Here is a 15,112-nt window from a genome sequence, read left to right as displayed (position 1 = left end):
GGGTGCGGGAAGAGGTAAGAGAGGGCGGGGCTGGGTTGGGTCGCGATCCAGAAATGGGGTGTCTGGGAACGGAGGGGACTTGGCAGGTAGGTTGGGGTTGCCCTATCCTCGAATGCTAGGCCCAGAGATTCCCAGGGTCAGAGGTTCCCACTCCACTCTTAAAGTGATCCCCACGGGGTCGGTGGGTGAGATTAGGCGCCTTTTCTGGGTGCTTCAGAGACACTGTAACTAGTGGAGAATAAAAATTGCTTAATAACTCCACTTTCAAGTACTCCTCCTTTCCAGTTCTTCAAGGTACTTCCCATTTCCTCCTTTCATAGAACAGAAAAGCCATACGAGTTCCAGGAAGGGAACATTCCAAGGTCTTTAAAAAAAATTCTGTGTCCAACAGTTATTCCTCAAGAGTAGCCCCTCCCTAAGGCTTCTAAGAGAAGCTTCGGGAAAGGGAACAGGCCTCAGCCCCTCCCCCCTCCCCCGTGGTACTTTACATTAACCAGTATTTTACTCTAGTCATTGCTGTTGACGTTGAGCTGCCTCCCTCTTCTTTCCTTCATTCTTTGAACAAATATTGAGCAAGCTTTCGGCTATATGCTGGAGACCTAGAACAAGACAGACGGGCGCCCTGCTGGCTTGGAGTTTACAATCTGGTAGGAGAAAAGAACAAAGTAAATAGCCCTTTGTCATCTCTCCTTTACCCTTACTTAGTTTAATGATAGACTTCTAATTCATCACCCGACTCTCAGCCCTGCCCCCTACAACTGCCAAGTGATCTTTTAAAAGTGCCATTCTAATCTTGTCCTGTTCTTGCTTAAATCTTTTAGTGCTAGTGGCTCAAACTCATTAGTTTCTGGAGTCAAAGTTCTCTGCAGCCATTACCTGTAGTGTCTCCTCCATTCTGAGTACCCCAATGCATTACCTTTATCCTTTCAACATGCCCTTCCAGTACTTCTAAACAATCTGAATTACTTAGTAACCCTTCCTTTTTTTTTTTTTTAAAGTCTGCAGAAATCTGCACCTTTGCCTCATCTGGCAACACTATGTCCACATATCCGTATGGCAACAATTGGCTATAGCCAACAAGTCCCTCCCTACTCAAGGCCAGACATGAACTTTGCAAAGGACATTCTCCCAAACCTTATCAGCCTTCCTCATGTATATTATCTATTGTGTAGACATTTGTGCTTATGACCTCTGTATCATACTTGGTCTGAACCAAATAGTTTACCACCTTTTAACTTGACCAAGCTTAAGAGTGAGTTGTGTAATGCAAAAAGCATGGGTTTTAATCAAAACCACTAGATTGGAGTTCGGGAGTGCAAAAACTTCCCATGGGGATCTGTCTTTATTCAGACTGCAGTAAACATTAATGTCTCAAGACTGTGTCTTATGCCATCATCCAGAAAACAGCTGAGTGGGTCAGAGACTCATAATGATTACACCACAAATTATATCATCAGTACCCTGAGTGAACAGAGTGCCCTTTTTCAGACCTCCTTATATATCTACTAAGGGGTTGGATAGAGTAGATCCTTTTGCCATCTCTACATTCTAGTTCAGAGGTCAGCAAGCCACAGCTATGTACTGCCAGAGACCCAAAGATAAAGCATGATGTGGTGGATGCAATCTGTCCGTGCAGGGTTTTAGGTGTCTATCTGTGCTTGGGAAGAAGGACCTTGGCCCATCATGGAGTTGTGGGAGATGACATTTGATTCTTAGATTTAGTCATGGATTAAAAATAAAAATCAATAGACCTTTTTTAAAGAACAAAATACTACTCAGAGCTTCAACATTCCTTTCTCCCCCAATGCACAGTTCCCCAATTAGTAACATATAGTATACTGTAGCAGATGATACATTGATGAGCCAATATTGTCACATGATCATTAACTAGGGCCCAGAGTTTAATGTTAGAGCTCATTCTTTGCGTTGTATAGTTCTATAGGTTTTGATGAAGGTGAGATGTGATATATCTACAATGAAGTATCCAGAAGAAAGACGTGCTGGTAACTCACACCTGTAGCTCTAACTACCCAGGAAGCTGAGATCTGAGGATCTAGGTTTAGAGCCAGTCTGAGTAGACAAATCAGCAAGACTTTGATCTCCAGCTAGCCAAGAGCCAGAAACAGGCATGGTTCAAGTGGTAGAGTACAAGCTGTGAGTTCAAGCCCCAGTAACAAGGCACATATATATATACACACAAAATGCACACACACATAGATCAAAAAGTTACACCGCCTGAAAAATCACCTGTGCTTCAGTTATTCATCTCCTTATATCTTCCTGTACCCCCAACTTTGGAATTCACAGTTTTGCCTTTGCCAGAGTTTCATAGAATTGTACCAACACTATATAGCACTTTCTAATGGTATTCTTTCATGAAGCTATATGATTTAAAGCTTCCTCTTGTCTTTTTATGGCTCAAGGCTCATTTCTTTTTATTACTGAATAGTCTTCCATTGTATACATTACCACAGTTTGTTTATTCATTAACCCATTCTTAAAAATTGACCTATGTCTTCCAGAGAGATCTGTTAAGGTACTAATCCCAGGTTTCTGTGAATGTGACCTTCTTTGGAAAAGGATCTTTGCAGATATAATCAAGTGAAGGCAAGGTCACTAGAAAGGACCCTAATCCAACAGGACTGATGTCTTTAGGTGGAAAATATGTGGAGACAGCGACACTTATGGAAAACAGCCTATGACACAGGCAGGAATTGGAGTTATTGCTGCTGCAAATTTAGGGGCATTAAGGATTAACAGCATGAGAAGCATGGAGAGACTCTACAAAGAGTCTCAGCAGAAACATGGCCTGGCAGACATATCAATTTCCGACTTCTAGCTTCCAGAACTATCAGAAAATAAATGTTTGGTTTAAAGCCTCCTAGTTTGTTATAGTAGTCCTGGGAAATAATAGATCTGATCCAGCCTTTGCTGATGATGAATTAAGCCACTGTAAATGTTCATGGGCTGCTTTTCCTTTTTTAGTAAGGCCTGAACTCTGGGCCTGGATGCTGTCCCTGAGCTTCTCAGCTCAAGGCTAGCACTCTACCACTTGAGCCACAGTGCCATTTCTGCTTCTTCTGCTCATATGGTGCTGAGAAATGGAACCCAGGGCCTCATGCATGCAAGGCACTCTATCACTGAGCCACCTTCCCAGCCCCATGAGTTTATGGCCATCAGTGGGCTGGGAAGGTGGCTTAGTGATAAGAGTGCTTGCCTGGTATGCACGAAGCCCTGGGTTCAATTCCTCAGTACCACATAAACAAAAAAGGCCAGAAATGGCACTGAAGCTCAAGTGGTAGAGTAATAGCCTTGAGCAAAAGAAGCAATTCATTTAAGTATCTAGGAACCTGTCTGTTAGACCATGTGTTCAAACTATGCCTAACTAGGTAAGAAACCAGACTAAATTTCAAAGTGGCTGTGCCATTTTGTTTTCACCCAAAGTGAGAATTCTTGTTGTTCCCTATGCGTGCATGCCAGTACCTGCTAGATTTGATTTTGTTCTATTTTGTCCTTTTCTGTATTTTAGCTATGTATAGTATCATTGCTTGAATTTACATGTCCTTAATGAGGTATGGTGTTGAGGATCTTTTTCAGATATTTACTTGTCATCCAAGCGCCTTCCTACATGGGGTATCCATTCTTACTTTTGGCCCATTTTTAATAGGGTTGTTTGTGATTAAAATTATTGCTGATTTTTTTGGGGGGTCCGGTCGTGGGGCCTGAACTCTGGGCCTGGGCACCGTCCCTCAGCTCTTGAGCTCAAGGCGAGTAGCACCCTACCACTTGAGCCATAGCACCACTTCCGGCTTTTTTTTCCTGCTTATGTGGCACTGAGGAATCAAACCCAGGGCCTCATGCATGCAAGGCAAGCGCTCTACCACTAAGCCACCTTCCCAGCCCCTTATTGCTGAATTTTAAGAGGATTTTTGGAGAGAATATTTTTGCATCCATGTCCTTTATCTGATACTTGCTTTGCAAAATTTTTCTTCTAGTCTGTGGCTTGTCTGAACTCAAACTTACCAGTGAAGTCAATGAATCATATTTTTCGCATCTAAAAACTCATTGCCAAATGCAAGGTCACCTACATTTTCTCTTTTTTTCTTATGTTTATGTTATCTCCTAGAAGTTGTATAGTTTTGTATTTTATACTTTGAGATCCAGTTGGGATTTATTTTATTTACTTTGTATGTGTGTGGGGGATACTGGGGGGTTGAACTGGGGGGATTATTGCTTTCTAAGCAAGTGCTTCTATCATGTGAGCTTTACTTCCAGACCTTTTCTGTTTGAGCTATTCAGGTAGGGTCTTTTTTTTTCCTTTTTCTTTTTTTCTTGCTGGGTGTAGTGCTTGAACTCAAGGCCTATGCACTGTCCCTGAGCCTCTTAGTGCTCAAGGCTAGTGCTCTACCACTTGAGCCACAGTGCCACTTCCATTTTTTTCTGATAATTATTGGAGCTAAAAGTCTCATTAACTTTTTTCTCTGGGCTGGCTGTGAACTACTCAGATCTCAGCCTCCTGAATAGCCAGGATTACAGGCATGAGCCACCAGTGCCTGGCTTGTTTTTGTTTTTAAGTGTGTGTGGGTAGCGGTGGGAGGTGCTAGGGATTTAACCCAGGGTCTTGCTTATATTAGGCAAGCATACCACTTTCTTTTTATTTTTTTTATTTTTTTTATTTTTCTTTATTTGAGAACATACTGTACAGAGGGGCTACAATTACATGGGCAGGATAATGCATACATTTCTTACCAAGCATTGCAGCCTCCTCCTTTGTTTACCCTTCACCTCCCTTCCCAGCCTCCCCCCTCCCCCCACCCACTCCGACATTGTAAAGCTGGTTTTGACATGACATTTTGTACTTCTCATTGTAAGCATACCACTTTCAAGCTACATCCCTAGTTCCCTTTTGAATTGTGTAAGGTTTTGGTGGTACTAAGGTGGCTTTGCATTTGTTAAATGGGAGAAAAACTGTCTTTTCTTTATCAAAGTAGTTTGCTGCCTTTCTGTCAATCTTTTTTAATTTTTTTTTTTGGCATTTGTGGCACTTGAACTCTGGGCCTGGGCACTGTCCCTCAGCTCCTCAGCTCTACCATTTGAGCCACAGTGCCACTTCCAGCTTTTATCTGTTTATGTGGTGCTGAGGAATCGAACCCAGGGCCTTATTCATGAAGGGCAAGCACTCTACCACTGATCCACCTTCCCAGCCCTTTCTGTCAATCTTGTGAGACTTGTTTTTCTGAAAAGTTCCTGCTTTGGCCAGGTGGTTTGTTACATTTTAGCTATACTTGCTGCACTTTAAGACATACCGTTACATATATGGTGTATAACATGTGAACACCATTACAGACTGTGATAGACAATTTGCTCCAGGAAAGTTAGAATGAACTTGTGACTTTAAATGAGCATCATTATTCCACAATACTGTGAAATTCGGGAAATTATGTAATCACTTAATCACAATTAAAAAAAAAAAAAGAACCTGGGGAAGGGAGGGAGGGAGGGGATGGTAGGGGGAAAACAATGGAGGGGGTAACAATGTTCAAGAGGAAGTGTACTCATTACCTCACTCATGTAACTGTAACCCTCTGTATAGTATCTTTACAATTAAAAAAAAAAAAGACATACTGTTAGAAACTCTTTGAATTTTAGTTACATCCAGTTAATTAAGCCACATCCTTTTGCAGTTTGTAACCCTGAGCTCAGCCAATTGGAGCAGAGGGGCAGAGCCTGCTGTGTTAGAGATAAAAAAGGAGCAGCTTTCATAGAGCAGCCTGCCTGTTTTGTGTACTTACTTGCCTGCCAGATTTTTTTTTTGTGGGGGGTCGTCTGATGGCACACCCTTCTGCAGAAATAATCTTTGCCTTGCAGAATTCCTTTTGAATTGATGTTCTTATTCTTATTGATACCCCAACATCCTGAGCCATATCTAAACACGATACAAGCACTGTATTACCTGAGCCAAACCTCCAGCCCTGGGTCTCATGGTTTTTGTCCTGGGCCAGTGGACCTCAAACTCCTAACCTTTAGTCTCCTGCACAGCTGAAATCACCATGCCAAGCTTATTGATTGAGATGTGATTCTTCCTAATTTGCTGCCCAAACCTACTTTAAACTGCCACCCTCCCAACCTCTATCTTGCGAGTATTTGAGTTTACAGGTATGTATCACCATGCTCAGCCTACTTGGGACTAATTTTTTGTGTATGAGATCTATGTTTTTTAAATATACTTTTAGTGTGAGATACATGTCTAGATTCACTTTTTGTATGTGGATGTCCAATTCTATAAGTCCCCTTATTATGAAGATTGTACTGTATTTAATTGCCTTTGCTCCTTTTCAAATATCAATTGTCTATATTTTTGTGGGTCTAATTTTGGTTTCTTTGTTTAACTCCATCAGTCTATTTTCTATTTTTTGGTGGGAGCAGGCCACACAGTAGTTATATGGTAAGTCTTAAAGTCAGTAACACAACTCCAACCTTGTTTCTGTCCTTCTGCACAGTTGTTCTACTTTTTCTTTTTTCTTTTTTTTTTTTTTTACCATCTAAGTTTCATAATCAGTTTATTGACATCCAAAAGTAACTTCCTGGAAGATTGGTTGGGATTGTGTTGAATCTAATAGGTCAAATTGGGAAGAACAATATCTTAACATTATTGAGGGTGTTAGCCCAGTGAGCTCCCTTCCCATAGCTTAGCACGCTCCTTCCCCTTTCCACAGTTTAACATGCTTCCTTCCTAGGCAACACTAGGCCCATGTAGTAAAGGCAGTAAATAATCAGCCTCCAACCCCCTTTACCTTGGGATGGCACTCCTCTGGGGCAGCTACCACCATATAAGGCAACGAGAGCCCCTTAGAGTGACCTTCAGGTCTGGGCAGCTGCAGAGCCCCTTATCTCCTAGTGGTGTGGGTGAGGACATCCACACCAGGGTCTCCGTCTCCTAGCCCCTTCTAGCCTCAGTAGGTTATATAGGTCACCTCAGACAATAGCCGGCACTTCTTCTCACTCCTCTCTTGTGAGAAGGGGTCTTGCCAGCCCCTTTACCGGCAATAAACCATTTATTTGTTGTTTTTTTGTTTTTGTCAGTCGTGGGGCTTGAACTCTGTGCCTGGGCGCTGTCCCTTAGCTCTTCAGCTCAAGGCGAACGCTCTACCACTTGAGCTACAACGCCACTTCCGGTTTTCTGGTGGTTTATTGGAGATAGGAGTCTCACGGTCTCTCCTGCCCGGGCTGGCTTTGAACCGCGATCCTCAGATCTCAGCCTCCTGAGTAGCTAGGATTACAAGCGTGAGCCACCAGCGCCCGGCGATTTCTTTGTTTTTTTGTACCTGGATGTCTGTGTGGTTTTCTGGCAAAGTCTAATATACTCTTATCAGAAGGTTTTTTAAAAAACCAATGAACATGGAATTCGATTTTATTTCATTTTATTATAAGAGTTTTGTAGTTTTCCTCAGACACATTTTTATCATTCATTCCCTTTTTTTGTGTGCTGTTGTAAATGATATGTTGGGCTTTGTTTTTCCTTTTTGGGGCAGTATTGGGATTTGAACTCAGTGCCTCATGTTTGTTGTGTTAGTGCTCCCTCACTTTGAGTCAAACATCTCTTTTTCCTCTAACTTGTTTTTCAGAAAGGATCTCACACATTTACCTAGGCTTGCCTCAGACTGAGATCCTCCATCTCCACCTTCTTAGTAGCTAGAATTACAGGCCTACATCACCGGTACATCCACCTTATTATATTTTTTTCACCTTATTTTTTATAGGGTCTTGCTAACATAGGTGAGATTACAGGTATGAGTTACCATGCTATACACTAGTATCACAATTTAAATTTTAAATTCCACGTGTTCATTGCTAAGATACAGAAAAACAATTATTAACCTTTATCCATCTTCTAACCTTCCATTTGTTGCTTATGAGTTCCAAGAGTTGTATTTTTGTTTTGTTTTAGTTTGCTTTGGTTTTTACTAGTTTTTCACATAAGCATGTATTCTGTGTACAAAAACGATTTTTCTTCTTTTTGTGTATTCTTATTATATTTTTGATGTAAGATGTTGAATGAAACTAGTAAAGGAGACGGGTCTGCCTTGTTCCAGGAGAAAGCATCTAGTTTCTCATCACTAAGTATAAGGTTAGTTATGGAGGTTTGGATTTTTCATCAAGCTTAAGATGTTTTGTTTCTATGCCTAGTTTAGTGAGAGCTTTTATAATGCATTCATGTAGAATTTTGTCAAATGCTTCCTCTGTATTTGTGATACCATTTTTTGCTTTCTTTTGTCTTGCTTTACTTTAGACTGTTTTTGTGATTGATTACATTAATTGATTTTCTTTCTTCTTCTTCTTTTTTTTTTGTCAGGTGTTCGGTTTGAACTGGGGGCCTGTGCTCTGTTCCTGAGCTCTTTTGCTCAAAGCTAGCAGTCTACCACATTGAGCCACAGTGCCACTTGCAGTTTTCTGGTGGGTAATTGGAGATAAGAATCTCAGACTTTACTGTCCAGGTTGGCTTTGAACTTTGATCCTCAGATCTCTGCCTCCTGAGTAGTTAGGATTACAGGCCACCAGCGCCCAGCTTGATTTTCAATTTTTTTTAAAGATTTTTTTTTTACTGTGAAAATACCACACAGAGGGGTTACAATTACATGAGCAAGGTAATGAGTACATTTCTTTTTTTTTTTTTTTTTTTTTTTTTTATTTTTTTTTTTTTCAGAAAGTATTATTTATTGCCTCAGTATTGTAGTGTAATACACAATCTCAAGGTTTGGTGGCTTCAATTAAAAAGCACTTACTATTGCTCACTAGAACCCTCATATTGGCTCTGGGGTGTTCCCATTCATCTGGACTTTTATGTCTGCAGTCAAGTATGACCAGGCAGACACCTCTTCCACTCTTGGCTGAGTTCTCTCACATGTGCAGAGGTCATCTTTAGGCTGGTCTACCATGATCTTAGCTGGGATGGTTGGAAGAGAATGGATCTTTTCTATCTTGTCACTCTCCCTAGTGATCTTCAGGCTTGTGGAGGCAGGAGACTAAGAGAAAGAGCAGAAATATGTGAATATCTTTGAGCCTAGGCTTGGACTTGACATACTATGATTTTCTCCTCCATTTTAAATTAGACAAAGCAAGTCACAAGTGCCCCAGATTCAAGGAGAGGTAAGAGTCTAGCTCTTGCTAAGAGAATTGCTAAGTCATGTGGGGAAAACAAACAAACAAACAAGGATTCGAGGTGAGGAGAAGAACTGATACCCTTTCTGCATGAATTCTATTGTAGCCTTCCACATGGAAGTCAGCTTCAGTACCCTACTTTCTTCTTTGGTTCTGCCTTAAGAGTTGGGCTGAGGGCTGGGTGAGTACATTTCTTATCAAGCCTTGTTGCCTCCTCCTTTGTTTCCCCTTACCATTCCTGCCCTCCCACCCCCCCCTTGATTTGCAAATTTTAATCCATTCTTCTTTGCCTAGAACAAATCCCACTTGATCATGGTATATAATTCATTTGTCGTATTATTAAGTTTATTGCTGACAATTTGTTGATGATTTTTATGCTCTTTCCCAGTTTTCTCCTCCTGTCCCCGCCCACAAGTTGTATAGTTTATTTCAAGTATAGCATCTAATAAGTCCCATTGCTGCATTTATTCACCTTTTGTTCCTCACTTTCTATGCCCTTTCTTACTTTTCCAAAGACAGATAAACAAACAGGACAAAAAGAAAAGAAAACAAACAGAACCCTCTTGCTTCTATTTCCTGGAGTTTATTTTGATAAGTATTATTATATGATTGCACTTTTGTGTTCCTCCCTTAAAAGTATCTCCGTTGGCCTACAGTCCTGTATAATTTAATCATGTCCTGCTGTATTTTAGTTCTGGCTACCACATATGAGAGAAAACATTTCTGGATTTATTTTATTTGATTGACTTGCCTTCCTGGGCTAGGTTTGAACTGGGATCCGTAGGTCTCAGCCTCCTGAGTAGCTAGGATTACAGGTATGAACCACTGGGCCTGACTTCCTTTTTCCTTTTTCTTTGGTGTCAGTCCTGGGGCTTGGTCTCAGGTCCTAGGCACTGTCCCTGAGCTTTTGCTCAAGGTTAGTGCTCTACCACTTAAACCACAGCTTCACTTCCAATTTTTTGAGTAGTTTATTGGAGATAAAAGTCTCACAGACTTTCCTGCCCATGCTGGTTTTGAACCGTGATCCTCAGATCTCAGCTTCCTGACTAGCTAGGACTACAGGCCATAAGCACCTCGTGCCTCTTTTCCTTTTTAAGTAAGGTTTTTCCTTCTCCTCTGACTTTTTTCCAGGATTGTGTTTTTGGGCTGAGCCATGGCCCAGAGGTAGAAGACCTTCCTAGCAAATGGGAACCTCTGAATTCAAACACAAGAAAGAAAGAAAAAGGAAAGAAAACAGGCTAATAAAGAAGGAAGGAAGAAAAAATACATTGTCTTTGATTGTCTAGTTTTGACATATTTCTTGATGTGATTTTTTTTTCTTTTTTTTTTTTTCTCTTGGGGCTCTCTGAACTTTCTGAATCCCTTTCTGAATCCCTTTTTGCATATTGTTTTTTCTATAGAACCCCTAGAACATTAATCCCATGGATTTCAGACTCCTGGTCTGATAATTCCAAACCTTTTATCATATCCAAGTATTGTTATGATAGTTTGTGTTTCTAAACTGTTTATTTCTCCTCAGTTTTAGCTGTGCCTTCTATACTTTTGGATAGTCATGCACAATGCATTGGGTAATAGGAACTTAGGTAAATAGGCCTGTGGTGTTTCATGTTTATGAGTTCGCCTGTTTACTGTAACTGTGTCAAAGGCTTCAATTTCTTCCAGTGTCCTTGTTTTTGTCTCTTCTATCTTCTTTGGGTTTCCCTGGAAACCCCTACTGAATTAAAGTCTGTTTTGCAGCTTTCTTGGTTATAATTCACTGTTTTTATACTGAAGACGTGGTATGGGTGGTAAGGTATGATGGGAGAAAGTCTTCTATAATCTTCGGTAATTTTACCACTCATTTCTTTGGGGGGATGGGAGTTGTTTTTCAGTTGTTGGACTGTAACTTTCAAAATAATCTCATCATCTCCCTGGACCCCTCCTGGAGAGACAGACAGGAGAGCAGAAGAAGGCTGGAGTTGTGTAATCGCCTTCCCCCAGGTCAGGGAAGGAGCTGGTAAAGTGGTTTCGTTGGAGGGTAGGCCTCAAACAAAAAGTACAATGCTCTGGATTCATTTCCAAACGTCTTCTTCCCTCCTCTTGTCCACAGTGTGACCTTAGATCTTTACTGTGAAAAACTGGTGGGACTGAATGGGGTACCCACTGATAATGGGCACCTGCATTCTTTTTGTGTGGTGCTGGAGTTTGAACTCAAGAATTCAAACTTCATAGGCACGCCCTCTCCCACTTAAAGCCACATCCCCAGTCCTTTTTGCTGTAGGTTTTTTTTCTTTTTTTCCAGATACGATCTTGCCCTTTTGCCCCAGGTAGCCTTAGGCAGCAATCTCCCTACTGATGCCTCTAGCGTAGCTCAGAGGAGATTGCAAGTATGCATTCACATACCCAGCTTCTTTTTTGCAGATGAGGTCTCTGCTATCTTTTTTTTTTTTTCTGCCTTGTTTGACCTCTTATATCTTCACCTCCTGAGAGATTACAGGTTTCAACCACCATGCCCATCCTTTTTTTAAACCCTCAAGCCAGGCCATCCTCTGACTCTAGCAATTGGTAAATACTTATTAAATGTTACTGTGTTCAAGGGGTTTCGCTACTGGCAAGCTGCAGTCCTGTTGATTATTATTTGTCTTTCTGGCTTTTACAGCAGCCATTGCCCTGTCACCTCAATTTGCTAAGGAGTCTTAAGATTTCTTGGTCTTCAGTTTGCTCAGCTTTTTCCTGTGTGTGTGAAGATGGGAGTGATCTGGCTTCTGAGCTCTTGGAGCAGAAACAAAAATTCATGCCACAGAAAAATTTCACCAGTGTAAGACAGAATAAAAAATAAGGCAAGGTATTGTTTAAAGTTAATTAAGCGAGGGACCTGGAGGTATGGCTTGAGTGGTAGAACCTTTAAAAAGCCAAGCAAGAGTGCAAGGTCCTGAATTCAGGCCCCAGTACCAGCACGCATACGCATGTATACACACACACACACACACACACACACACACACACACACACACACACACACACACACACACACACAGAGAGAGAGAGAGAGAGAGAGAGAGAGAGAGAGAGAGAGAGGGCTAGGTTTATGCCTGTAATCCTAACTACTCAGGAGACTGAGATCTGAGGATCATGGTTTAAAGCCAGCTCAGGCAGAAAAGTTTGTGATACTTCATCTTCAATTAACCAGCAAAAAACAAACTAAAATCAGAAGTGGAGCTGTGGCTTGAAGTACTACAATATCAGCCTTGAGTGAAAAAGCCAAGTCAGAGCAAGAGGCCCTGATTTCAAGCCCTAGTACCATACCCACACCCACACAGGCTAAAGAACAGATATGACCACAGGACATGCCCAGTGCATCTTCAGATTGCAGGTTCCTTGAAAACAGGAATCGTTTTAGTGTCTGAGCCCAAGCGGGCCCAAAGGATGCTGTTACACACTCCTAAATAAATGAGGTCAAAGAAGAAACTTCCCCAGCACTCTCCCTCCTCCTGAGGAACAGGACTTGGTGACATGGGACAAAGCAGGTGTCATGCTCTCCCGAAGCGAGGCTTCAGCCAAGAACCAAAACATCTGTCAATTGGTTTCAGCTTTGCAGGTGACATCTTGGAGCTTCTGATGGTGGGTGGGCTGCCTGGTAGTTCTGAAGCGATACTGTGTTTATCTAGGTATGATAGCCAGGGCACCTCTTAGTCTCAATACTAATGTAGTTTCAGTTTTTTGTGGTCGTTCATTTGTTCCAATATGTGCATAGCCTCCTGTCTGTCTGTCTGTGTGTGCGCGCAAGTGCATGTGCGCACGTGCACATGCATGCATGCATGTGCCCACCTTTTCTGTGCCTTTTCTACAAACTTCTGCAGTTGGGTGGCTTGCTCCAATTTCTCTTGGTTGCCTTCTCTATCTAGGCTGTCATTTGGGGTTCTTGTTTACCACCGTCTGGGGGATACTTTTCTGTTTTTAATTTGGATGCCCAATGTCCTGGATGCTATACCTTTTATGATTAAATTAATGTGTATAGATAACATTTCTCTGTGGCATCCTGAGGGAAAAAAATGTCCTTGTGAGTAATCTCAAACACTTTTATTCTACCTTGGTACATGGCTGATCCTTTGCCTAGATATAAAATTCCAGGTTGCAAATCAATCACTTTTTCTAAATTGTGAAGACCTCAGTCTTTTTTTTTTTTTTTTTTTGCCAGTTGTGGGGCTTGAACTCTGGGCCTGGGCACTGTCCCTCAGCTCTTCAGCTCAAGGCTAGCACTCTACCACTTGAGCCACAGCTCCACTCCCAGCTTTTTCTGTTTATGTGGTGCTGAGGAATTGAACCCAGGGCCTCATGCATGCAAGGCAAGCACTCTACCTCTGAGCCACCTTCCCAGCCCCTGAATCTTCATTTTTATAGAAACTGGTTTTGTCTCTTTGCAAGTTTTTATTTAATATTCTAAACTCTCACAATGAACTGCTTTGAAACAGCCATTGGAATATCCTTTTCTTTCTTTCCTTTTTCTGAATTATTTTTTTAGAATATTATTCCCATATCTCTCTGTTTTCCATATTTTCAGTTTTTAGAGCTTGAGTTATTCAGGTACTTGACCAGATGGAATGTTCTTCTAATAGAACTAGGTTTTTCTTTTTCTTCTATTTCTCCCCCTCTTGCCTTTGGGATGACTTCCTGAATATTATCTTCCAAGCAGTATTCAGGGTTTTATTCAGGCTACAGAAGCAGAAACTATGCTAGGTATTATGAATGGAAAGGGACTGAATGCAAACAGGACAAGAGCTGGGGTTGCAGAAATCAAGGGAGAGCTCTGGTTTCAATGTCACCATTGTGGTGATTGGAAGGTCAGGATGCCACTTCTACTTTGGTGGCTCACTGTTACTACCTGACACTCATGAAGCTGGGGACTGGGCTTTGTGTCCGAAAGTAAAGAGGGCTATTTGTTTTTCTTCCATGAAAAGTTGAAATTGCAAGGAAGTTTATGATGTATCAGTTTTCATGAGGGGGCTGGGAAGGTGGCTTAGTGGTAGAGTGCCTGCCTTGCATACATGAGGCCCTGGGTTTGATTCCTCAGCACCACATAAACAGAAAAAGGCAGAAGTGGCGCTATGGCTCAAGCGGTAGAGCGCTCGCCTTAAGCTGAAGAGCTGAGGGATGGTGCCCAGGCCCAGAGTTCAGGTCCATAACTGGCAAAAAAAAAAAAAAAAAAAAAAAAAAAAAAAAGTCAGTTTTCGTGAGGTCTTTATTACCTATTCAACCAAGCTTGGCACTTCATTTGAATGGAACACTGACTGGTTCAGAGAAATCTACAGGTACAATTGTAAAAAAACAGAGAGATTGTATAGCTCTTGCTGACTGGCAAGGAGAAGCTGTGTCAAGTTCACCAGAGCCGTCGCTGAGACTACCATGAATCGAATTGTGATCATAAAAGTAAGGAATTATTAATGTGAAAATAATAAGGATTTGGAATCTGCATTTCAATTTCAGGATAGCTGGGCCACAAGTAAGTTTCACAGCCTGTCCGGGCTCTGCATATTTCTACCTGAAGAGAAAGTGGCAAGACACTGTCATGTTCCAATACCTCCTCTGCTTGAGAAGTTCATTGAAGCGCTCTGCCTCCAATCTCCTCCTTTAGAATGCCAGCTGGGCAGAAAGAACCATTAATTTATTGGGTGTTTGTGAGTATATTTTAAGAATTATATATGTATACATATATATATATTAGCATTTACTTTTAAGTAAGAAAACACCTGCTATATTCATTTTAAATAATGTCTTTTTATTACATAGTGATGTATGAATGTATTTTTGTTGTAAGAAGACTAAAACATTAAGCATTAAAGTCCCTTGTTTCCAGTGCCAGAGGTTCACGACTGTAGTCCTAGCTGCTCAGGAGGCTGAGACCAAAGAATCAAAGTTCCAGGAAAGTCAATGAGATTCTGCCACCCCCAATATTTCTTTATTGAGATTAAGTGAC

General features: G+C 41.4%; 1 long non-coding RNA gene across 1 annotated transcript; it reads left to right on the top strand.

Moving 5' to 3' along the window:
- The first annotated feature begins 55 nt into the window (after positions 1 to 55).
- On the top strand, positions 56 to 6,148 carry LOC138805332 (uncharacterized). The gene is made up of 3 exons (XR_011365492.1): positions 56 to 86; positions 578 to 647; positions 6,040 to 6,148. It is a non-coding gene; the product is annotated as an uncharacterized lncRNA (long non-coding RNA).
- Positions 6,149 to 15,112: the final 8,964 nt, after the last annotated feature.

This window comes from Dipodomys merriami, unplaced genomic scaffold (genome assembly GCF_024711535.1).
Source record: "Dipodomys merriami isolate MVZ:Mamm:240054 unplaced genomic scaffold, mDipMer1.0.p SCAF_39, whole genome shotgun sequence".
NCBI classification, from domain to species: Eukaryota; Metazoa; Chordata; class Mammalia; order Rodentia; family Heteromyidae; genus Dipodomys; species Dipodomys merriami.
This window is presented reverse-complemented; position numbering and strand designations above follow the sequence as displayed.